Source organism: Salvia miltiorrhiza, chromosome 7 (genome assembly GCF_028751815.1).
Source record: "Salvia miltiorrhiza cultivar Shanhuang (shh) chromosome 7, IMPLAD_Smil_shh, whole genome shotgun sequence".
NCBI classification, from domain to species: Eukaryota; Viridiplantae; Streptophyta; class Magnoliopsida; order Lamiales; family Lamiaceae; genus Salvia; species Salvia miltiorrhiza.
In genome coordinates, this window is record NC_080393.1 from 47,466,492 (window position 1) to 47,480,129 (window position 13,638).

Below are 13,638 nucleotides of genomic sequence, written 5' to 3' on the forward strand. Positions count from 1 at the left end.
TTTCAAAATTGTCCAAATCACAAGATTATACCAAGTATTAAAATTTTGCAAATTTTAATATGATTATAAATTTTACTCCATAAATTAAATATTTTAAATAATTTTTTATTTTATTTTTAAAAATATAATAAAAATATTATAGACAAGATAATTAAAAATAAAGTGAAAAGAAAAAAAATATATAGATTGGGTTGGTGTCACTAATGGGAGTAGAAATTATATTAGGTTGTGGTTGTGTATGTGGATGAGAGATAAATGAATATTATATTAAAAAGTTGAGTAAGGTTGAGTCGGAAGAGTGTCACGACTGTGGATAGTCTAAGGGGGTGCATAAATGGTGGTTCCCACCTTAGCACCTTATCTCTTCAATGCAAAAGTGCTTAAGGGGTTGCTTAAATCCCTATTTCCATTTAATCTCATTTCTACACTTCTATTTAGGGATGAGCATCGGTCGGTTCAACCTGCCGACCGACCCAAAAAACACAAGCCGAATGACCGACGGTTTGGATGATTTATGGGCCAAACCGGCCGAAGTAATGAGACCAGCCAGCCGAAAATCGAGCCGTCAAAATATTCGATTTTCGAGTGACCGAACCGAGCCGAATAGATGAATGAACTGGTGGCGGCCACGTGGAGGGAGGCTGGAGGCCGCGCGGCGGCATCGCGCTTGGAAAAGCAACAGCAGCAGCAGTAAAAAGAGGCGGTTACAGGTGAGGCGGCGGTGCGAGGGAGGCTAGAGGCCGTGCGGCGATAAAGAATGGAGGGTACAAGTGGCTTTGTGCAGCGGGTGGAGCGAGGAACTGTGGTTTGAAGCACGTCTCACCGGATTGGAGCAACGTCTCGCCGGAGGACTCGCTAGCTAGTCTGGAATTGGCTTGGGGGTATGGGGGAGGCAAGTTCTGGTTTTGGGGTAGGGAGGCGCCACATGAGAGTAATAGAAGTGAGATGATTATGAATTGGCTTAGAAATTAGGTTTTGGTGTGGGGGAGGCGGCGCACATGGAATTGGAGGGGGGGGGGGGGCAAGTTGGATTCTGGGGAATTGAATCTTTGTTTTGGGGTGGGGTTGTGGTGGGGAACAAATGGGAATTAGTTGGTGGGTTAGGGGAAATTGGAAAATACTAGAATGTATATATATATAGGGTGTGGTTTTAGAGAGAACTATATTATTTGTGAGAACGTGAGAACCATCAAATCTAATGCATTCACTATAAAAAAATTAATGCATTTGTTGTTAAAATTAATGCACTCAAAAAAATAAAAAAAAAATTGCTTCCTTCAGGATTCGAACCGAGGATCTGCATTCATCCAACAAGATGATGCATCCACCGTAGATCTTGATGATCGAATGGCTGAAAATGGTTCTTCGTTCTTCTTTTATTTAGTAGTTCTTTCTTGAACCTTTCCATATATATATATATGGTTTGTTCAAATGAATTGGAGTTTGTTCACATGAATTGGGGATTGTTCACATGAATTTAGGCAACTAAATATATAGTTCAGTAGTGAAAACATTGTTCAAATACGATTTTCGTGCGAATAAAAAGAATGCATGTTGGTATTGAATAAGTAAATGACTTCGAAATCTTTTGGCAAATCGGCGATTGATGAATAAAAGATAAGATCACAAAGATATGTAATCTCCAAAATCGTGAGTAAGTGGGGTAATCAAATATAAGTTTGGTCAAATCTAAAATAACATAATTAAGATATATTATTTTGCATGAAATAAGGAAAGTAACGGATGGTGATAATTGAATAAATACAACATTGCCCTTTAATTCAATCATCAAGAGGCTGATTGTGTATTGTTATGCCAGCCGTAGGATTACAAAAATGAATGGCTAGGATTAGTTCTTAGGTGTCACAATAAAATGTCATTCTCACAGGACCCTCCCTCTATATATATATATATATAGGGTGTGGTTCTAGAGAGAACTACATTATTTGTGAGAACGGGAGAACCATCAAATCTAATGCATCCACTGTAAAAATTAATGCATTCGCTGTTAAAATTAATGCACTAAAAAAATTTTAAAAAAATGCTCCCTTCAGAATTCGAACCCAAGATCTGCATTCATCCAACAAGATGATGCATCCACCGTAGATCTTGATGATCGAATGGCTGAAAATGGTTCTCCGGTCTTCTTTTATTTATGGTTCTTTCTTGAACCTCTCCCTATATATATATATATATATATATATATATATATATATATATATATATATATATATAGATGGAGGATCATGTGAGAATGACATATTTTTATGACACCTAAGAATTAATCCTAGCCATCTAATTTGTGAATCTAACGGCTGGATATGCTATTCACATTCAACCTATAAATATATGCTTAAAGGGTAATTATGTAATTCATCAATTCACCAAATCTGTTACTTTCCTTATTTCATGCAAATGATATCACATAATTATGGTATTTTACATGTTGGTCAAACAAACATATCTTTGAATCTAACCCACTAACTCACGAAAATATTATTGTGATTTTATCTTTTATTAATCAAAATTTCAAAGCCATTTAGAACATGTAACTTACGCATAGTTTTAACAATGTCTGACGAAGGTTAGTAATTGGTTGTTCATGTCTTAATTCCATCATCATTTGTTGCTTAATTATTTACGTGGATCTCAGTTTTCTTTTATATTCTTTAAATTGTTTTGTTTTCAACACTTAAATTGTAATGTTTTAATTCACTTTGAATGTTTTATGAGTTTGATTCACATAACAATTACTAAGTTTGATTTAAAAGTGAATTCCACTTTCATGTTCTTAGTAATCGGTTGTTCATGAGTTTGATTCACATAACAATGTTCTTAGTGTTCATGTGAATATAAAAGTGAATTCTGATTGTTCAGGCAACAAATGAGGATGAAAAGTTAAATCAGACTGAGTTTGATTCAAGTGTCGAACAACAAAAGTGAATTCTAATTGGATTAAATGTTTCATGAGTTTGATTCTTATTTTATGTAATTTTAAATACCTTTATGGTCATTCGAATATTTTTATCGGCAAAGTTGTTCAATCACTGCGTATAGTTTTATTCAGCAAAACAATTAATGTAATTATTCATGTTGTTGTTGCTCATATTCATGTTATTCACACCTCAATCATATTTATGTTGTTCATTCGAACACAGTAAGAATCTCAAAATAGATTTATTCACATGAACAACATTCATGCCCATTCTTTCTATGTTCACATGTTTAAGTGTTGAACAATGGAACATATTAAAAAATTTCAACATATATTTATTCATAACCACATGCGAGCAAATTAGAACAACCAATATGCATAAATTAGATTCCAATTGTCAAATGTAATAACGGGTCTTTGACCTATAGAAAAATGGCCTAAAACATAAAAATTGTTTAATGTCTAACACTTATTCATGAAAATTGAGTTGTATCATCCAAGCAAGATGTAGTTAGCATTGAAGTTGCTATTCTTGCACAACTCCAGATAATGTGCAGCCGCATATTTCAACAGCTTCCCCCTCACATCATTGAACTCGCAACTCAAAATTGTGCCACAATATCTAACTCGCATACGGCTCATATGACATGGAGACGATGACGACATTCCACACTTCTAACTTGTTGAACCATCTCCCATAAAAGTCTCCAAATGGCGCATGAGGTATAACCCTGTGAAAAATTAGGCATAGTAATGAAAAATCGATGTATATTGAAACATGAACAAATCTCGAATTAAACTCAGAGCAATATTTATATTCGTTTTTAGCCATGCAATAATGATGAATATTTTTTCTTACGCTATATTCATCGAACATTATATACATGAACAATTCAAAATACTATTCAAACGTAATATATTCATAGCTATAGTAATCAACGAACAACTCCATAACATATTCATGTTTACACTAAATATTCACACAAGTACAACGCATATCCAAATTATGTTCATGCACAAAATGAAACGAACAAATACTGGTATTTTTTTAAGCGCAAATACTGGTATATTTATACAACCAAAAAATCACTCATGAACAACTCACATGAATAAGGCTTGCTCGTATTCATAGTTATACTCCTAGTATATTCCAGACATGAACAACACAAGTTTATATTCAAACTCATTTTATTCATGGAAGAAAGAAGTCATGAACAAAGCAAACTCCAGATTCAAACCCATAATATTCATGTCAAATATCGAACATGAACAAATACTTTCATGAACAAAACATCTAAGCACATGAACAATAAAATATTCTTCTTACGACAATGACCCGAATAAGCATTTTTCCCAGTGAAACCCGACATTGTCTGCATCTGCACAATTAATTAAAATATGTTCGTCGAAAAAAATCCCCTTTAAATTAAAATATCTCAGCGGTAAACAATTCCTATTCACGTCGCCGGAAATCCACAAAATAATATTCAGAGAGGTGTAAAATACATACATCCATAGAAGATGAGTCGCCGGATGTTGGATCAACCAACCTTTGACCTCCGCGTCGATGAACAGCGGCGTTCTAAGGATGAGTCGCCGGATGTTGGATCTTGGAAAAACTTCTTATTCCTCGATTATGGCGGACGAATTCTATGAGGAAGAAGGGGTAAATCTGCATTTTAAAAGGGGCAAATCCCAATCAAGTTTTCACCTTAAGTCAACAGTAATTTAGGGATCTAAAATCTTGCCTTTTTTATTCACAAGAATAATTACTTATTAGCCCTTTTACACAAAATTCGGTTGTTACATTTTGGTAGGTGATTTAATTTTTAATTATCATCTATTAATTAGAACCATTGGATTAACATTAATCAATGGTGTATGATTGTTCTTAGGTGTCACAAATTCCTAAATTCTCACTTGATACCAACCCTATATATATATATATATATATATATATATATATATATATATATATATATATATATATATATATTCGGTCGGTTCAGTTTTCGATCGATCAAATTCGGGAAAATCGAACCGACCGAAAAAATCGAAATCACTATAAATTTTTGGTCGAACTGACCGGCCAGTGTAAGCAAACCGACTGAAAACCGATCGGTTCGGTTCATTTTCGGCCGATTTTTTCGGTTCCATTAAAGATTACATAATTTAAATAATTAAAAAATTACATAATTTAAATAACTAAAAAATTACAAAAAATTAAAAATCCTAAAAATTACGAAAAATTACTCTTTCAATTTTAAAATTTAATATTTTATTAAAATTAACAATAAATATTACATTAATTTAAATACAATACAACAATTAAAAATTAGATAAAAAATTAAAAGGAATTAAAAAATGCTAAATTTTAAAATTCAAAAAATAAAAAACAATAAATAAAACAAAAGATATTAAAAATATTTTTAAAAAAAAGTCAAAATCATTTAACCCTACCTACCCGCCGCCCCCACCTACCCTTTTCTTCTCTTCTTCCTCCTCCAGTCCTCTGCAATCTCTCATTTCTTTCTAATTTTTCATTTTTTTTTATTCTCGCGCATGTTGGGGACGCGCTCCCCATTCCCCACCCCCCTCCCCCTTCGCCTCGGTTCTCCGCTATGATCCGAGGACGCACCGTCGCGGTGCGCCCCAACTACCACGTCGGATGCTCTTATGCACCAAGGATTCTGGTTTTGAATCTGGTTGATTGCCCGTATTTTTAATTTTCCACCTTATAATTATATGGATCATAATAACATGTTTAGAAGAAATTCAAGAATTTCACTATAGTCTAATGGGTAAGTAGGCTTGCTCTTTCTTTATAGTTTGGATTTGAAACCAATTAGAAGCACTGGTTTAATTTTTTGCGTTTGTTCTAGTACTCCCTCCGTCCCAATAAAAGTGGCCACTTTTATTTGGGCACGGAGATTAAGAAGGAGATAGTTATGTTTAATTAATTGTGGTCCACCAAAATTAAGGATTTAATTAAAACTTCTTCTTTCTCTCACTGCATTCACTGCATTTGGGCGTGACAGTGGTGCCGGCCCCGGCGATCGGCCCTCGCCGTCGAACCAGCAGCCTGAAATCATCCCCAAATCAGACTTCCGGCGATGGCAGAAATCATCCACAAAAATGAGGGGGTTTTTTAGCCAAATCAATTTAACAAAAAATCAACACAAATCATCTCAAAATGGAAATGAGTCGACGCAGTGAAGGGAAATGAGTCGACGCAGTGAAGGGAAATGATTTCCGGCCACCATGGATCTGACATAAAATATGTACAGAGAGGGAGAGAAAGGGAGAGAGAGAATTTGTGGAATTAGGGTCGCCGCCGCTCCTTCACCTTCACAGGCGAGCGTCGGCAAAGAGCGAACCCGCGCCGCCCTCGCGGCCCTCCGATTCGAGCCCTAGATCCTCCATGAATCGGCGCCACCGTGAATCGACGCCGGCGCTGCTGTTTGGATCTCTGAATCGACGCCTCGCGGCCCTCCGATTCGAGCCCTAGATCCTCCATGAGTCGGCGCCGCCGCTGCTGTTTGGATCTCTGAATCGACGCCTCGCGGCCCTCCGATTCGAGCCCTAGATCCTCCATGAATCGGCGCCGCCGCTGCTGTTTGGATCTCTGAATCGACGCCTCGCGGCCCTCCGATTCGAGCCCTAGATCCTCCATGAATCGGCGCCACCGTGAATCGGAGAGAGCAGAGACGAGTGAGAGGGAGGTCGGGGACGGGGCGGCGGCCGGCGCTACTGTCATTCGCCGGAGAAGAAATGAGACAGAGATGAAGAAAGCGGGAGGGGGGAAGGGGGGTGGCAGGGACCGACTGTGGTGTTTGTGTGTGTATTTGAGCAGTGTTTAGAAGCTTTAATTAACTTAATTAATATGACTTAATTAAAGTAAATATTTCCATTTTAGGAAAGTTGTCACTTTTAGTGGGACACCCAAAAAGGAAATGTGGCCACTTTTATTGGGACGGAGGGAGTATTTCTTTTCATAATTTTTGTTTTTCTTTTTTATTTCTTTTCATAGTTTTTTTTTCATTTCATTTTTTCTATTTATTTTTCAAAATTTTGTGTTTTATTTATTTTCGTAATTTTTGTTTTCTCCATTTCTTTTTCACAATTTATTTTTTTTCCATTTTGTTTCACAACTTTTTCTTTCACACCATTTCCTAGTTGATGGGTTTTTATTTATTTATTTATTTTTATTTTTCACAAACACTTATAATAATTTTCATAAAATTAAATAATATATTTCTCAACGGAAAATAAGACTTTGTTTAAATGTAAATAAAATTTACATTGTATGAAATAATATTATTTAATACTCCCTTCGTCCCAATTCAATAGGCCATATTTCCTTATTTGGACATTCCATTTCAATAAGCCACTTCCTAAAATGGAAAGTCAATACATAACAAATATCTCCACATATTTACACCAAATATCATTGTACCATACGCATAAATATATCTTCTTTATTTCTCTTTCCTACTTTTTGGACAAATATATCCTCAAAAAAAGTTACTTCCTCTCTCCTATTTTATTAAAAACTATTTGTTTCTTAATATCTGTGTCCAAGCTGTATGAATATTAAAATTAATTAACATTCAATTTGTCGAGCATCGTCTCGTGGGTTATCTAAATTCGTCATACATCGATTAAACCTAGCATGCATCTATTGATTTAAATATTGCACATAGGTGTTTAGAAATACCTGAAGAATTATTGGAATTTATCATAAATCGCTGAACAGGTCAGTCGACTTTAACCCTTCGTTTGAAGCCTCAAACGATCAGCTCAGATCATAATTAATTCATAAATACGAATTCATTCCACTAGAGAATCAATATTTACTTACCCCTTTATTGTCGATGATGAGTCGGGGCTGGTATTTAGACTTATCGAACCCCATATTTAATATATCCAACATTCATTAATTAATTAAAGCTTCTGACAGCTTATATTAATTAATTAATTTCTTATTAATCCTTAAGTAGTACCACTCAACCTTGATATTGCACCTTAACTTAATCAACCTGCAGGGTTTAGTGCAATAAACTTTTTGTGCTCCTTAAGGGGATATTATCATCCTATACTGGATACGGTAACCTAATACAGATTACCAAATGTCATATATAAATTATTATTACCCAAGATACAGAGTACTCAATTTAATATGTAACTCTCACCCGTAGTAAATAAAAGTGATACACAAATTTATATTACACTTGAAATCTTATTAGGATCCAGGTCCCCTTAAGTCACTGAGATCTTGATTCTTCACTTAGGTTAGACAGAAGAATACATATCATTATTATCCTATCAATACCTTTACACATATCAGTATAGACAAGTAGCTAACACAAACTACTTCCATCTATACTGTAGCCTAAAATAACAACTCGTCCTAGAGTCGTATCGGCTGTAACCAATTTTATATCTCATAAGGTTATTCCAATTATATGGTCTTCTGTGATCTACAACACACCATATAATCCACTTATATAGAGATAATTGGACATACATATGCAATTATGAACAATTCGAATAGGAGATTAGATGGTGAACTCAGGAATTCTTGTATACAAGCATATTTTGCTTTCAGTATACAAATCCAACTATCTCCCACTTATGCTAAAGTAAACTTTTAGTATACAATGTGTCTATTTACTAAACACATAACACTTCTCCCACTTAGACTTAAAGTTTTCCAAGTGGGTGGCATCAATCGCATTCTCATCTTTCAATGACCATTTGCGATATTCCTTTTGTGAAAGGATTAGTAAGTTTCTCCAGTATGTGTTAATTCATTCTATGAGCACATAACCTCGATTTACGAATAATCGTATAACTTGGTACTTACTCTCTATAATATCCCGCCCATTCCTATTAAGTTTAGAATTTATTCTAAGCTTAGATTAAGATGATTCACGCCGGATAAAAGAAAAATGATTTATTTAATTCCAACAAAAATGAAATTTGTATTAATCCCAACAAAGATGATTTACAAAAAGGAGTATTTGTAAATTTATTTATTTAAATTATATGCATAGCATATTTATTTAATTAAGCATTCAAGCATTTACACGAGCTATTTATTTAGCGAACCCTGACGAATATTACAGTTATGATATTTCAATCCTGAGGGATTTTTGCTATCCAATCAGCACTCACTAGCTCATAGCCGCCCAGCCTACCTACTAGCCCCGCCCAGCCTACCCACTAGCCGCCCAGCCCAATGAAGCTTTCAAATTCCTAACACACCTTTGCTGTCGCAGCCCGGTTCCCGACGCTAGTGATAGCGGGGTACGAGTATCGATACGACTATTTTTAAAGGAAAAGAAGATAAGATGTATAGACCAATCATCAAGCGGAAGCTCGCATCAAAAGGTGCTAAGGAGATCATCATACATGAACCCAAGGGTAAAATCGTCAACGTCGTTATAACTTCTTGAATATCAGGAATTTCAAGAAGAAAAGCAAAGTAGGTATAACTTATTTTCATAAGGAAGCATAATATCAAGAGTCTCACAGCAAAAGGCGTAACAATTATATGTATGAAGACATATAACCGCGAGTACATTGCTTGATTAGAAAGGAATAAAGTATCATTTCACTAAGGTTTTATCAACATTAGAAGGAAAGCAAAGTACATCATCATCCTTAAGACTCTAACATCAAAGAAACTTCATCGATGAAACAATCCCCACTAGCACCAGTCCGATCTCGCTCCATCGCTTAGCCTGCACATTTAGAAATATATGCAGGGCGTGAGTAATAATACTCAGTGGGCAAATGCCGAAGAAACATCATGAAAGGTGCTCTTAGAGCTATATGTTTGAAACTTGCCATATCATCAGCAATACACAAAAATAAGTTAGCATCAAAGAATCTGTGCATGCAGTTTTCATAATCATAACATCATAAGTAAACGATAGCGCTATCAAAGTATTCATCATGCATGTACCACATCTACAACATCATCAAAGGTACTGAGAAGTAGGCCTCCCTCTCAAGTACCGTGACCGGTCGACCCGAAGACGGCTCACAGTCACCTCTGTGCACAAAATCCCGCTTGTGGCAGGACCGAATTCGTCTCATCAGTAGAGGGTAACATACAAGCTCAACATCAAAAATTGGCAAGTCAAACAGTTCTTAAACATCATTTATCTCAAGATTTGATAAACTCATAAATATCATCATCAGTCATTTTAGAAAGCTCATACGATAAACGTATACTCAAAATATTGCCCACCTGTAGTCCTTCGCTTAAGCTCGGATAGGAATAGGTGACTTACTTCTTCGTCTCGCTCGGGTCTTCATAAATCATCAACATCATCATGAAAGTTCATGTGATAAAATAAACCTTAGTTAGAACTCATTACTAAAATCCAAACTCGTCTCAACAATAACTTCTCACTCAACGTCTATTTACCCAGTAAAACTAAATCCCTAGGCATACTCGACTTCTAAGGATTCACATGTCTTACTCTCGATTTAACTCTCAACTCGGACCATACTCATAGCAAACAAGCACATAGGCGTGCACAATCACATAAGCATACAACTTCACATAAACATATCACAAACAAACAAACATAAGTTTGACTCGGAGACCAGAGCAAAGAAATGCTCGGTGGTCAGGGTGGAAAAACTCAGCAGAGCAGAGCAGACTAGCTCGGCAGAGCAGAGAAGAAATACTCGCCAGAGCAGAGGAATGCTCGCCAAAGTAAAGGAAAAATTTACATCAGGGCAGAGAAATGAACTCTTAGTCATAGCAGAGGAATGACGAACTCTCTGTCGCCAGAGGAATGGCGAACTCTCTATCGCCAGAGGAATGACTTCTCGGGTCAAGGCAGAGAAATGGGAAGCCAGAGAAATCAACATCTCAGAGGAATCACTCGTGAAAGAAATTATTCGTCAGAGAAATCAAACATCAGAGGAATCGATCGTCAGAGGAATCGATCGTCAGAGGAATCGATCGTCAGAGGAATCAAACATCAGAGGAATCGATCGTCAGAGCAGAGAAATGACGAACTCTCCGTTATACCAGAGAAATGACGAACTCTCTGGCATATCAGTGGAGAAGTGAATTCGCTGGTCAGGGCAGCGGAGAAATGAATTCTCTGGCATGCCAGCGGGGAAAAGACTTCTCTGGCATACCAGCGGGGAAACGAACCCTCTGGCGTACCAGCGGGGAAACACAACTCGGTAGAGCAGAACAAGACTCAAAGCAGAACAGTGCCATCAAGAGCAACCCGCAAACTCATCAACTTTTTCATTCTAAAAAATTCATCAAACACTCTCAAACATCAAAAATTACTATCACTCAACCTCTTAGCTAACTCAAAACTCATTTAAACACTACATTCATCAAACATCACGTTAATCCTTTCATATAATCATGCTCCTCATCAAATCATCATTCAAGACATAACCTCAAGGATTTTCCAAATTTTAAAACAAACTGAATTTTGTAAAAACTCATATCTCAAGACTAAGTTTTGCAAAACACATCTTAATCAATTCAAATCATCACATATAACATATTTCTCACCCCAACTTAAGAAAAGATCCAGAAAGATTTTTAAAGGGCATGAACCCTAATTTTCGAAAATGAAGAAAAAGGTGGAGGGGGAAGTTTCTCATGCTTTAATCATCCTTTACACACATACTTCACACACATAGTCTAGATCCAACAGATCAGAATACTTACTCAAACAGATTCAAGAAAAGGAAATCTTCTCTCTATTCTTCAAGCATTAAACTCCACTAATCTTCTTGAATCAAGAGTAGAAAGTGTTTAAGGACTAGATTTAGTGGAGGATTTTACCATAGATTCATCTTTAAAAGCTTGAGCTTCGTCTCCAATGGAGGAGAGAAAGAATGGCGTGGGGGAGAAAGAAGAAGGTGAAGGGTCGAAAAAAAGAAAGTGACGGCAAGAGAGAGAAAAGTCTCTTGTTTTAATCACAATTCTTACCCTTAAAGATAAGAAGCATTAAATGCTCAAATAGTACTTTGTCTCCCCACTTGGCCACTTGTCTAATCACATCTAATCACACATGTGAGGAAGATTAAAAAAAACGTGTGAGTGTAGGAAAAGTGTGGTGGTAATTAAATCATGTGCTACCACAATTACTCAATTATAAGTGCACACATATCAGATAAATCACACAACGTCAATTAAAATAGCTCACAAAGTTATCACATTAACAACAGATCAACACTCGTCATTAATCTAATCGTCACTCTAGCTTAATCCTCTTTATAGTGATTCTCAATCACTACTTCGACTCTATCTCTCGTCTTTCATCTCAACTCAAAATCAATTATCCTCTCTATCTCAACTCTAACATCATTCTCAATTCTATCAACATCTGTATTTTACTCATATTACCATCCATCGATAACTTCCTCTCGATTTTGGTAAGCTAGTCTTTAACTCTCAAGGTCCTCAATAGTACTTTAATACTATTTCAAGGTAACCAAAATACAGGGTGTTACATCATCAAGGGTTCTCTCCCTCTCTTCCTCGACTCTATGTCAAACTCATTATTCCTATTTTCTTAATAGGACAGTCAGTCTCTGATATCTCGGTATCCTGTAATTCTATTCCCGGTGGTCGGAAGTAAAATAAATCTTAACTCAATTCAATCAGCATCTCTAACTCGACTCGTTTCTCAAATCTCATCACTCTAACTCCATCATTGGTTTATCCACTCATCACTCTATTAAAAAGGAAGTCTGTCTTCTCTGGTCATAAAAGAAAATAATCTCGCATCTCGACATCTCATTATTATCAATAGTGTTAGAACACTATCTCCCAACATAAGGGAAAAGTATGGGGTGTTACATCCTACCCCCCTTAAAAGAAATTTTGTCCCGAAATTTGAATTATTCGTCTTTGGGAAAAAGCTCTGGGTACTTCTCTTTCATCTTCTCTTAAAGCTCTAGGGGAATACATTCCCGCTGATTCCAAGTAGCCCATCAAATGTGACTATCATTTTTTCTACGCTTCCCAAACTTCGCTTTTTAGCCATCTAGAATTTTGTGCCTTGCAGCTATTAGAGTTTATTGGAGATTGGCTATATTGTAACTGCTGCTTTAAACATCTGCTTACAACCATCTTCTCTTCAAGTTCCCATGTTGACTCTCTTTTTGACCGTGATGTCTCCATTGGATTTTCACCAAATGAATCGACTTGTTCCTCAATTGTTGGATCTTCCGGTCCAGTATAGCATCAAGTCTCTCTCTTCGTAGGTCAAAACTGGTACTCGGGATACTTCTTCTTGATGGATGACGTGTTTTGGATCAAACACATACTTTCTCAGTTGAGAAACATGGAAAACGTCCTGGACGTTCGCGAAGCTCGGTGGCAACGCTAGTTTATAGGCTACTTGGCCTTTTCTTCTAATATATCATAAGATCCTATATATCTCGGTTTGAGTCTTTCCTTACTCGAAAATAACACGCTCCCCGAGATAGGGAGAACTTACATAAACATCGCTTCTATCGTCAAAAGAATCTATCAGTGATTACTCAACTGTCGGATTTTCTTCTCTCGATTTTGCTAATCGATATCATAATTCATAGCATGTGGTCTCACTTCTATTGTGGAAGTCTCTAACAGGTGTAATTTGTATGAGGCTGCCAAAGTGGCGCCTACACGTGTTAACACATCGAACATCCTCCTACGAAAG

General features: G+C 36.3%; 1 long non-coding RNA gene across 1 annotated transcript; it reads right to left on the bottom strand.

The window, feature by feature from the left end:
* Positions 1-3,278: 3,278 nt before the first annotated feature.
* On the bottom strand, positions 3,279-4,639 carry LOC130992834 (uncharacterized). The gene is made up of 3 exons (XR_009091424.1): positions 4,446-4,639; positions 4,263-4,314; positions 3,279-3,666 (listed from the first exon to the last, which is right to left on the bottom strand). It is a non-coding gene; the product is annotated as an uncharacterized LOC130992834 (long non-coding RNA).
* Between the last annotated feature and the right edge of the window lie 8,999 nt (positions 4,640-13,638).